Source organism: Lepisosteus oculatus, chromosome 4, assembly GCF_040954835.1.
Source record: "Lepisosteus oculatus isolate fLepOcu1 chromosome 4, fLepOcu1.hap2, whole genome shotgun sequence".
Taxonomy (NCBI): domain Eukaryota; kingdom Metazoa; phylum Chordata; class Actinopteri; order Semionotiformes; family Lepisosteidae; genus Lepisosteus; species Lepisosteus oculatus.
Genome location: NC_090699.1, coordinates 29,573,246 through 29,586,780, shown reverse-complemented (window position 1 = coordinate 29,586,780; position 13,535 = coordinate 29,573,246).

The window sequence follows — 13,535 nt, the reverse complement described above, 5'->3', positions numbered from 1 at the left end:
TCACTGTACTCAATAGTAAGCTCCCATTATGTCTTTGTCCGTAAGATACTTCCTTGGGTATCTCTCACATTTTTATGGTTCTTTATACAGTATTTTAATATTCTTCTGGAAACTGTCCTTCTGCATTCTTTTGAGAATGCATAGGAAAAGTAAACCCATTCTCCATTACATGTGTTATTATATTATATATTAATAGAATATCTGCTGCAGCTTTAAATGGTAGTTTGATTGTTGTATCTGATCCACTCAAGCTCACCTGCTGTCCTTCTGCATACCAACCCAGCACTCTACAGCCCTGACAAATGCATCACTTGACTGCAATTTAATTAGAAGCATTAAAAGTCATTTGAATTACTGAGATGCTGGCTAACATAAAGCCTTGCAATTAATTATGTGGAAAAGTCTGTATATTTAGGAGCACGGCACAAACCAAATCAATGGCAAGACAATACTGTTAATTGTACATGTAACGTACTTGGCAAATAAAGTGATTCTGATTCTGAAAGGGGAAAATGAATTGCTGTTTTTAGAAGTTTATTTTTAATAATGGTCTTTGTAAATCCTTTCTATAAAGCCTTTGGCTTCAGAGTAAAAATATATCTGCTTTTCCTGTACAAATATTGTACTAGAGTTTACTTTATATTCTGTGCAGTGCATTCCAGACTGTCTCTTGCTTTGGCAGGGGTCCTCCAAGAACCATAAAGCCTGTCAGACAAAGTACAGATGTACATTACGATTTCAACCTCTCTTTTTTGAAATTGCTGCAGTTTCTGTTGTTTTTGTTTTTAAGCCATCTATTTAAGAGCAAAGAAATGTTACTATCAAGTAATTTGGTCCACATTGTGACATTGCAAGGACATTGGTGCAGAATCTAGTCAAGTTTCCCAGGAAGGTAGGACAGGTCTGTGCAAGGCTAACTGAACCTCAAAGTGAACTTCCTTTCAGCCTGCGGTCTCATTGCTTTAGCTGCACTTGACTAAACAGTGAGGCACGACATTAACACTCCAGAGCCTCCATTTACTTCAGCTTCTGCTCCCATATGTAGCTTGCACTGCATTTTTTATCTGGAAAAAAAAGAGTTCAATTATCTACTTATGAAGTCTAGCTCATGGTTTTTAATTTGAACACCAAAATTCAGTTTTAGATGCATTTTTAGTGCTATGTGGTCATTAATCTACAACTCTTTTACAAATACCTTTTAGAAGCAAGAAGAGGTAAAGAATGTACAATCCCATTCTTCCAAAACTCTCATAAACCATAGTGACAAGATTACAGAAATGCTCCACTCAAATCCTAAAACAACATTCTTCTTTCTTTCATCCATTTTCTTGCCTTGTGTTTCCCCCTGTTGGGTTCTCCCTGGTTTGGAGAATACATAGAGATTTAAAGGCTGACAATCTGTGCACAGTATGTAGTACTTGTGTATTTTCCTTTCTTACAGTGTATATGTGCGTGTTTGTACTGGCACCCATGCGAACCCTAATAACGTCATAGGAAATGCAAAGGGCAGCAGGAAACGCAAGATCTTTTGTACACAGCCTGGGGATTACACTTACCATATATAATATATACTTTTCGTTCTAAAATGAGGGAAAATGAGGAGTGCCATCATTTAATTTTCTGTTGTCACGTTAATTAATCATTGTTTTCTTTTGTTAGTGCTTTGAATTTCTAGTAACTTGATGGATCCATTATCTTGCACTGCCAATACAATCCAAATTATCTTCTGTGTCTAATGATAGCTCCAGTTTTCATAACACGTCATGGGTATTTTGCAATCCATCATATTTTAATTTGTTCCCAAGTCTCTTTAAAGATGTAAAATGAAATAAAAGTGCAGCGAGGACTTGTGGGTTTTGGTGCCAAAGAGTCTGATGACTTTCAGAAACTGTGTTTATGTAGACTAATGGAATCTGTGGGACTGAAGTGAAGGAGCAGGCTTGGGTTTTTGTCGGCCCTTCATTTCCACACTGATGATGACGGTGTCACACTGACGGGACTATGGACAAACAAGGCCTTGGTGCCTAATGAACAGGAGGAAAAAAGACTTTTCCTAATTGTCTGCTTTGGCGGGTTTATGAAAAAGACGCTGCTGTATTTCTTCTCATCTAAAAGTAGGCCCTTGAGGGGCTTTTTTGTACTTCAATGCTGGCTAGTGATGCGAATGTATAGCTATTCTTCGATATCGCTTTCAAGATACAAGCCTGGCATCAAAGGCTTTTTCTGAATTGTATTGCCCTCAGGGATGGAGGGCTCTATAGAAGTATTCTACCTAGCAGAGTGCGGCATCCTGCAGGAAAACTACCTGCGATTCAATATGCTGCAAGCCCCCTTTAGAGGAGATGGGGTTTTATTAGAGGGAGATAACTTTGTTGGCCAAATTTCGTGTTGGAAGCGTACAAAGAATCTTTTTTCAAGCTATGGAAAGGAAGGCTTCTCTTCCCTTTGAATCCTTTCAGCTTGGAAACCATGGTGCAGCTACTGAGGCCTGCTGAAAAATGATTCTGTGCCGTTTGTTGCAGAGCATCCTCAAAGAGAGAACATCCCGCCCCACCATCCCAGAGAGTGTTGTGCATAGATCGCTGCTTCATATAAGTCATTAAAAAGCCTTTTAAAGATCAAAGCTCTCGTCTTTTGAACTGGCCGACATCTGCCATCTTCCCGCTCTCATTGGGAAAGTTGGCACACATCTCCCTGCCAGGCTGCCCCTGTTGTTGTGCCACGATCCCCAGCTCCTCAGAGTTTCGAGTGAACCTGCAGGAGACCAACTGCAGAATTTTGATCGTATTTGTAGCATTGTTTTTTTTTTGTGTTGATTAACATATACTCTTTTTCTTCAGAAAAAGTGTACTCTGTGTGCTGATATGTGTTTTGTTTAGGAAACTCACTCTGTACTAATGTGAACACAGAAAATGACCTATGAAACCATTTGAACAGCAGTGTGGACCGGAGGCAGTAAGGAGTGACACAGCTGTTCTATATACATGTAGCAGTATGAAGAAACAGACGAGGCTTTGTTATTAATCACAGGCAATGTCTGAAAGAAAACACTGTATAAGGTGTCATACAGGACTGAAGAATTTCTTGCCAACCTTGAGTATTGTCTACACCCGCAATCAAACTAGAAGTAAAATAACATTATTATAAAGTGCTTAACATTATAGCACACAAAAAGTGTTGACATATCGGGATTATGTTGTTTGATATAATTAGCCTTCAGTGATACATTAGTTGTATATCAAATACAGATATGGTAAACTGGTGCTGTGCATTTTTTTTGCATTTTGTAATCCTACTTTTTCCATCAAAATCCAATCTTTTGAAATTGTCATTTTATCCCCTTGAAATCAAAATTCCACAACTTTTTCTGTGTTTTCTTAGGGCAATTTTTTAAATGGAAAACACAGGCAGTGGGTTTGGCTTTGAAATAGAATTGTGTGTAATGTAATGAAGATAGCCTGCATTTATGTTCAACAAAAAGAAACTCGGACCTGATCTCCTGTACTCAAATGTATAGTATTGCAAATATGTTTTGATTAAATAAAACCGCTTTCTACCACTGAGAATTGATTGCTTCTTTAAAGCAGGGGTGTTTTACTTGGATAGTTTCCATTTAAGGATGAAAATTGCTTTGTGGAAGTAATGGAAATGCCAATGGTTCCTTCAGATGATGGTAAATGAAATGACTGCAATGCAGAAATAACAAGTTCCTTTATATTGTAAGAATATGGTTTTATTCTGGCTTTCTGGGGCTCCAGCACTAAGAATTCTCTTCTTACATTCCTGCCAGTCGGGTGGAGTGGTCACAGAAAGGACAAAACTTATAGCACTGAGGGATGTTAAGAAAATAGTGCATTGTGTGCAGTACAGAATACTGCTGACAAGCTTCAGAATGTAGTTCATATTATTGTAACTCATATCATCACATATCTACTGTACTCAGTGAACACTTTTGTACCTGGATTTAATTTTGGCTACAAAAAGATTTTAAGAATAGCATACTTGTGTAGGAACTAAGAAAGCATTGTGTGTGTGTATTGTACAATGACTATGAGTAACTGTGTAATAAGTGAATTTGAGACACTTTTGTGCAGTACCACTCCATTTCCTTCCTTACCTCAGTGCATGCTAGGCAGACACAGCTGGGTTAATAACATCAAAGTCTGCTGATGAATGAGCAGCGCTTCATTGAGGGTTATACCAGAAAATCACAGGCACTTAATCTCTGACATGCAAGATCAGAGCAAAGGGAATAACTGGGTCTCCATATAGTGATGCCATTGCTCAAGACAGAGGCAATTGCTTATTTATTTATCAGTCAAAACCTTTAACCAGAAAACCGTACTTTTGAAAAGTGAGACAGGCCATAATAATTAATTTGAAAACAGATATTTAATAGAGCTGTTTAGACATTAAACAAGCAAGCCAACAAGTTCTTGAAATCTCTCGGTCATTTTTTCTTTTTTCAGCAAACCTCCATCTAGTGCCATCTGCATGTTTCCAAATGCTGAAGCACCACAATTCTGTACACACTGCTTCTCAGCTGGCTCCTAATAAATCAGTAATGTTGTGTGTCTTTTAATTCTCTTTAAAAGTTAGCAATCTTGATAGATTCTTGGGAAAGTGTAGATCACCTACCACTTTGAGTGTCCAAATTGTATATGAATCAACATAAAACATACTGTTTTTATGGATTTTATGGACAGTCTGTGAAAGGAGTTTTGAAAAAGAAAAAAACGCTAAAATCAACACTACACACACAACAGCACAGCCATCTCCTTTTTGCCTCAGATATTGTATTAAATATAAAAGCAGTAACAGAGTTAATTTCAGATGAATTAACAACACCTGGAAAAACATCAGTACCTAATCTGTTTCACATTCTTCCTTTTCTGTATAACTTTCATTCTAATAGCAATGTAACAACGTTTACTTTCTGCCTCAAGCAAAATAATAAAAAAAGCAGACATCGTTTGATTCTAATGTGTTAGTCCTTTGTTCTGAATTTCAAGGGGCTTGGAGACTTCACCTTGGCACCCACTTACAAGCAAGGTTGTTTATGCTAGTTTAAACTGGCAATGAAGGGCATACTTCAAATGGTTGAAACAGAAACACAAAGTCACATCGCAATGTGCTGCACCACACACTGACTAACCTGTGAACCTTTCTCACAAAATACAGTGACTGCCCAGGACACTGTTTGTCTTGGTCCAAGAAGAAGATAGCTCTGACCTCCAATAATGTTATTTGAAATCGTGTAAGATGGCTGAAGAGTTGAACAATGCTGTCTGAAGACAGAGGAATAATATTGGCCTGTTCCCTCAGCTGTTCAGCCCTGAGCATCACAGAGCCTGAAGAATGCTGGACAGTGACAGTCTGCTGACAATCCATGGCAGTTGTTTCTACTGTATTTTATGGCATAAATGTAATCTTTTAAATACTTAAAAAACCTTGAGTGTTCATTCCTATTATATATTTTTTTATTTTAATCCGGCCATCATTTTCATCATGATAAACTACTGCTGTTACTCATGGAACGATAGCTGTGTACATTGCACACACTACACATTCATTAGTGAACCCTAATTCCTTTTTAAAAGTTTATCAAAATGTGCAACAAAGAAGCTGGTTTGGTCTGGCCACTGCAAACCACAGAAAACAGCACCAGTGATGTCTCATGACAGGAAGGGGACAGCCAGAAACAGCACTACACAAATGCTGACAATGATTAGGATTACTCAGGCAGTGGTGACCAACTGGCCTGTACAGTAGAGGAACTGGCCAACTCATCTTCAGGTTGTCATTTAACAACAATCCAACAATCATGTGACTTTGCTGGACATTCATGAGGTTATGGTGTCATTAGTGAGAGCTGTGTTCCTTTTCAAATCAAATTTAACTCTGTGTGACTGACACTATGAGAAATGGCAGAGAATTATAACAGCACACATTTTGGGGCAGCTCCTGGTCTTCCTCCATCCCATACCAGTAAAAGGATTATACAGTAGTTGTAAAACTACAGTGATTTTGAACTGGTGATCCTAATTATTCAGAGTACAAAAATGTCCAAATTAAAAATCATTCTTGAATCTTCTGATTTGCAAATAGTTTTCATTTACTGCATTTATTAAAGGCTGTCATTATGGGTATTATTTATAGTTTTAATAACTAAACCAAAAAGTCATATGATATGTATTTAACAGAAAATATAATCCAATAGATCCCTGTATGCCACTGATTGTGAGAGTGTGGCTGTGTGCCAGGCTGTTGTCATGGTGACGTGGTGAGTTGGGGTCTACCTAGGGAGAAGCTTGGCAGAATTTCAGAAGGCATTGTGGGATTCCCTCTCTGTCCTGGTGTATATACAGTAGATACTCAGAGAGGGATAATAGCCGGATTAATAAGTCAGTTTGAATCAGCAGCAAGAGGTGTTATTACCAGAAGGGACTCACATACCTTCACATACAGCTCTGAAGTTGCAGTTTTATTAATTGATTGATTGATCAATGAAATTTAAACCCAGCCTGGATTAAACTAAATTTTATAGTAAAGAGACATGGCAAAAAAAGGACAGCTCAAGGGAATTCAACTGAATGTTTCCATTGAATTTTCACATTTGAATTTTGAACTTATTTCAAGAATGAAACCTCCATATACAATATGCATATAGGAGTTCATTCATCTTTTGTCAGTATTTCCCAAGAAAGCTGATGTCATCCCTAGTCTGACTTGAAATCACACTTAAATGTGCAATGTTTGCCTTTGCATTATATGTAGTACAAAACTCTCTTAAATGAGATATTTGGGTGTGAGAATGATACAGAGTCCTGATTCAAGATAAAGGGAATCAACCTGGGATTGTCAATGTCTGTCTGTGGAGCTACGACAGCTGGAGCTCAGTTAGCCAAGCAGCAGACATGCTGACATAATCACTGCCAGGGACTTCAGTACAGTATACACGACTGAGAGCAATGTAGGCCTTTCCTGCCGAGACAGGTCACACATTGTGTCTCTCTGCTCGCACGCCCAAGACAGCCTGGAGCTGTGGAGCTGCCATTCCTGATTAGCTCCACAAAATGTAAAATATTTTAAACTCAGTGTTACATCATTGTATTTAAAGCACTGTAATTATAAAACCTATAGAGGGCTTAAATGGTGTGTCATGTTTTAAGACGTTTTGTTTTATAGCAAATACACTTTCTAACTCCTAAGCTTTTTAAGGAGCTGTTTTCAAGGGCAAAAGAACAATTGCAGTTTTACAGCCCACTGTGACGGCCACAGCAGATTACATGCCAACCCAGTAATTACAACTTTTGCTCTGAGTAATTTGCAGAAACGCTTAGAAAGACAAATATTGTTTTTATTTGTGGATTTCACATGGTTACTCACAGCTGGAGAAAAGAAGCTGAAAACTACAAGGAACCCCAGGCTCATGACAGAACAAACCTTAGCACAGTCCTGAGAGGAGAGTACACAGCCTCGTCTCTAAAGCAAATTACACAAAAGGAATTAAGAAAGGTGATGCAGAGAAGGACTGCTAGCAGAAAAAACAGTAGGTGCATCGATTGTTTAGGTGATCAGAAGAAGACCATGTAGCCAATTCATCACACCACTCTCAGGCAAACCTGGGTGTCTGAGTATGTCAACAAGGTTTTAAACCTAATTTTACATGGGATAGTTTGCCATTTCTCTCAACACAGAACATAGGAAAGGTAATAAATTAATTAATCTTGATCATATGGTTATTAGTAAGAATCTAAAAATAATTGATCCTAGAATATCATCTAGGTTTTGTTTTTTTATCTGTTATGGAATCCCTGTAATCCAGAGCACATGAGCTTGTGTGAGCTGTTGCAGTTATTTTGCAAATAGAAGTTACTGCTGGACTAACTTCATGCTTGCATGCTGTGCACTAAGCTATGCAGATAAAGTACTCCTAAGCAGAAACACAGGGTGTAGCTTAGACTAGATTGAGGGAAAGAGACAAGAGACACATAATAATAAGATGCACATTGCGTTCTACAGAGAATTGGAAGACATTATAAGGCAAAAACAGAGCAAGTGTGTGCCACTAAAAAATGACAGTACAATATAGACAGGGAGGAAAGCTGGTGAAGGTCATTCTGAATCTGACTGATACTATAATAGGAACAGAAGAAAGATTCCAAACAAAATGGATCCATATGGTGCCTTTTGACTATTTGGTTGCTATAACTAAGATCTCATCAAGCTGGTGTCCGACACACAAAAATTAATAGCAATGGTTTTTAAGGATCATTAAATCAGGACAAATTGGTGTCAGGTGAGACGTGGGTCTTGAGTGAAGGTTAAAATTAGAAGTGTGATTTGAGCAGTTTACTGAGGAGCTTGTTGTGATGAATTTGCTGGCAGGGGGAATTTTAAAATTATTCCTGATTCTCTGCATGAAGTATCACAAGCCACAGTCCTTTGGCTTGGCTACAGTACTTGCTGAATTAGCAAAACATAAGACCAGGAAAGGACTGCCATGCAAATTAAATGCAGATTCTGTATTTTTTTATTTCAGGAAAAAGAAGCATTGGCTGAAGCTCTTGTTACATTTGGCGGAAAACAGTTTGAAAATAGAGCCAAATAATTTTACAAGAATTTATCATGCTACAAACACACTGGTTTGGTCACATTATGATTCTGATAATTTAAAGAAAAGTTTAATGGACTTAAAAAATGTTGTGGCAAAATTTGATTGTTGCATATGGCATGAGGTTTGTGATCAGGCTTAAGCGTACCACCACATTAAGAGCAAATGCATTTTTAATGTTTAGGAGAAGGTCATCTGCCAGGCTTGAAGATTAAGAATAATATACCAGACCTGACAGATGGATTTCCTTTGTCAAAGAAATTCGACTGACCATTGCCTTGATGTGCATTTACAGTTCCTAACTTTTTTCCACAGGAAAAAATGCTTTCTTGGACTTTTTTCTATTTTTTTCCTTTAGCTTCCAGAATTTTCACATCCTTTTTAATTTGATATTTTATTTTTTGTCTTAAATTTTCCAATAGTCAGTTTAATGTACTGAAGACTGTCCAAATGTAATTCGGTTTAAATACACTCTCCCAGCCCCTACCCCTATATTGTATTTCTTCTAATTCTCAATACTTTTATTTATTCATTTGTGTTTAGATATGTCTCATTGCTCACACATTGCTGCATGGTGGGCAAGTTAGTCAAAGCTCAGAGTTGGGGGTGAAGATCGTTGTTACAAGCCGAACTCTGTTCCTGGATGATGTGGGCTTGAATTAGTCATGTAATGCAAACAAATCTCCACTGTGCCTGGCATGAAGAAACACTGTAAGTCAGCAGACTTCTGACTGCTCGGGTGAGACAGTTGTCCCTGCTTCTGAATCTGATTTTGAATAATAAACCTTTCACTTTCAACTGCCAAGTTGAAAGCAGGCGAATGTTAGCCAGCTCTTCACAGGTGAAATCAAGTCCTTCAAGTCGTGAATGTCTGTGTTTTGAAGTTCAATAGAACTGCTAGCTTGCATTCACTGTTTGCTCTTTACCCGTTTGGCATGCCAGCTGAAGATGGCACTTTTTAAACCCACAGATCTAGATTAACCCTAGTTAAGATACATGTAATTGTTTCACTGCCGGACAACACTCTAGCACTGCTGAACTTCTTGGCAGCCGTTTTGCTTAGTTGTGAACATGTTTTCAGATCTCGTATAGGAATTGCAACACAGGGCTTCTAACACATGATTTGGCTAGCCCTGTCTCTGCCTGTTCACCTACAGTTTATTAACAGGCTTCAGATCTAAGAGCATTCTCATTTTAATGCTGAAGTTCCCACGCTGCTGTAGGCTCACCTCCAACAATAACACACTCTCAAAAGCTGCATTCATGTCACCATAACCGTAACACAGTAAACTTTCTAATTGTCCCAAGCCTCAGCCAGGCTGCCTCCTCCCTTTGTGTTACACACTTGGATAAGACATGTGCAAGAGGACAGCAACAACTGGGCCTTTCTACTAAACAAATCTGCATTCAGGTCTTCCTCCTCAGTCCTATCAGCATCTATGGAAACAGGTGTTTCCATTTTCTAAACATAGATGAAAGTTCTCTGGAGGGAAACATCTAGCAATCTAGCAGGTATTTCCAAAAAAATGTACCTGGCATTTGCATTATTTTTTCTGTCTGCCCTCTAGAACTGAGCCGTTGACTATTTTACACAGTATTGAATTACTGTACACAAAAAATGCATATATGTATTATTATTTTATGTAGACCAAAATATATTTTCATGTGCCAAATGCCAATGCAAAGAAAGAGTTTTAAAATCAGTAGCACCAATAAAAATCAAAGTTATCCCATTCTGCCTTTATTTAAGAATATTATTCCTATTGACCACAGTAGGGAATATTCTGTCTCTGCCCCCCAGTTTCTAATATAAAATATTAAAAGTAAAATAAAAAGATTGTTTCTATTCAGCTGAGCTTCGCACATCTGAGGGATTTGAGTGTATTTTACTTTAAATGTGCCTTTGCACCTTTTTAGGTGGTGAATGTAAATAATGAAATGATTTTCAAGTCACTGTGTCCATGATGTTGTAATGACACAAGCTGCTTTACAGATTTCTTATCACAAATGCAGTGTTTACAAGTGAATATTGATCAAGATTCACCATAGATGTGGAAAAGAGAGGTGGAATTTTCAATTGGTTTTTAAATCAGTTTTTAAGGTATCATATTGATTAGTAAATACAGAGTAAATGTGTATGGGAGATAAATATTTTTGTTTCTTTTGGTTCTGCCATCTGGAAAGAGGCTGAGGTGGGACAATACCTCAGCTAATTAGGGAAGGTCATTCAGGAGCCTGACTCCTCAGGCCAAGTGAGAGCTGGGGGTGCTTGGGAGAGCCGAACTCCTCCTCCTCCAACAACACACGACTTGATCCCGACGGCCAAACTAAGTGGCACAGGATCGACAGGAGAAAATTCCAGGAAAGAGCGTGTTCCCAAGAGGGATTTGGCCTTGGATTACAAACAAGCCGTGCAATAGTAAGGCTGAGTAGTCAGTGTGTTGTACAATCTGGCTTCATTAGAAAATTCTGTTGAAAAGATTTTCTTTTTGACTGTTCCAGCTCCTGGCTGGAACACTGTTTTGCCTGAGATCCAATGGTTAAAAATGTAATAGATTTCACACTTCTGGTAATATTAAGCAACATTTCCAGTGTCCTTATTCAGGGAACCTCTGAACTTTCTGTAAAATGCATCAGTAAAAACTAGGCTTTCAAAAACAAGACCAAGCATCGACTGAGTGCCAAATTGACTAAACCTGAAACATCACAATAAGTTTACATCCTTGTACTACTATTTCTTAGTAAGACAATGAAAAATTCAAAGATATAAAGTGTGACTATGATCTCTAAAGATCCTAATTTTGCAGTCCAACTTTAGTCTACAATTTCTAATGTTTCATTTTGATTATGTAACTTTAAAAAAGCATGGTAAATTTAATATAGTGAAGAATGTTTCACAGACCTGCTCTTACAAAGCACATTGGCCCTTACTGATCATGGCCTCCTAATAATCCCCATCTCTGAATTGGCTTCATTACTCTGTTCTCCTCCCCACTAATAGCTGGTGTGTGGTGAATGTTCTGGTGCACTATGGCTGCCATCACATCATCCAGGTGGAGCTGCACATTGGTGGTGGTGGAGGAGTCCCCATTACCTGTAAAGCGCATTGAGTAGAGTGTCCAAAAAAGGGCTATATAAGTGTACACAATTATTATTATTATTATTATTATTATTATTATTATTATTATTAATATTATAATGCAGTCATTTTAGTGTGGATGGCTGTTTTTGTCTTCTATGATTGACTAACATTCCATTGTAAAACATAGGAATAGTGATAATTTCATTTTTGTGCATACATTTTCCAAACCTTCTTACAAAGCCTGACAACTTCACTACCAGGACTGCTGTTCCTGTTCCTGCAGCCTTCATTTGCATGAACATTGTCAATGAATGAATTTGCTCCGGCTATGACCCTCAGTGACCTCTTGGAGCACTCCATTCATGGAGCTGTCAAGACTTTGATTGTGTATTTTCACCCTGGTTCCTCAGGGTAGGGGCGTGTCCACACTGGTGGCAGGATGAATGTGATGGTGGAAGGGGGAGGAATTGGAGACTTGGAGGGGGGAGAAAGAGAGAGAGATAAAGTGGAGAGAGTCTCCTCTGGATAGCCAGGCCTACACTGTCATCAGAATGCGAAACAGTCATGAGTGACAGTCTGTTTCCATGGGAACTGTCCGGTCCGGATGACCGGCAGAGAGGGTGTGGGAATGAAGAGCCTGCAGCCATGTTGGGGTGGCCAAGGGCAGCCAGGGGCTTCATGCTGTAATTTCAGGGCTTTATGTGTTTATCAAACCTGTGACCCTGTCATCCTGCGGGCAGACAGTTCTCTGTCAGCTGAATACAGAGATCAAGCCATCGAGAGAGGCTGTCTCGCCAGCTTCTTCTGCACATTCATAATCAGATCAGGCTCCATGCTGTAAGGAGAGACAGCACTGAAGACTTACATTTGCATGACACCACATTGTAAAATACAGACATTGTTTTTCTTTTATTTGTGAAAGTAAATCCTTGTAATGAGTATTGGCAGAATTTTTGTAGTATCCTGCAGACATAAAACTTTCTAGAATCTGCATATTAAGTATTATTTTTTTCTGACACCAGAGATATCTAGTACTCATATAAAAAGCTAGAACTATAATGGCACAGCTTGGCTGTTTTGTTAAGGTTATATGAAAATTAGGATGCATTGTTGAAGCTGACACTATGGAGTCCTTTAATAAGCAGCTTGGAAGAATTAATAAATAATAATAATTAACTTTATTTTATATAGTGCCTTTAAAAGCAGCTTCTCAAAGCTCTTTACAGAATGATAACAACAATAAATAAAAGAATACACAAGATAAAACACAATTAAAATATACACAGAGGAGACCGTGGATGGTGGTACTAAGTATAGTAGGAGCAGATGGGTAAAGAATGGAACCAGTTTAGTAAAGGCTCTTCTAAAGAAGAAGGTTTTGAGTCTGGATTGAAGGAGTTTAGAGAAGGCAACTCTCTGATATCCTTGGGGAGAGCGTTCCAGAGCTTGGGGGCATAACAGGAGAAGGCCCTGTCACCCATACAATGTAGACGGGCATGGGGGACAGTTAGAAGACCAGAATTAGAAGAGGGAAGGTTGCGAGGTGGGGAGTAGGGCGATAATAGTTTAGACAGGGTACTATGGTGCCAAGCCATGTAGAGCCTCATAGGTGAGCACGAGGATTTTAAAGTCCACACGGAATTTGACAGGAAGCCAATGCAAAGACTCCAGGACAGGAGTAATGTGATCACTTGCACTAGACCTGGTCAGGATCCTGGCTGCTGACTTTTGGACATATTGCAGTTTGTTCAAAGTAGATTTAGATACCCTAGCGAGTAGACCATTACAGTAGTCAACTCGGAAGAACACAAATATGTTGATCAGCTTTTCAGCCAC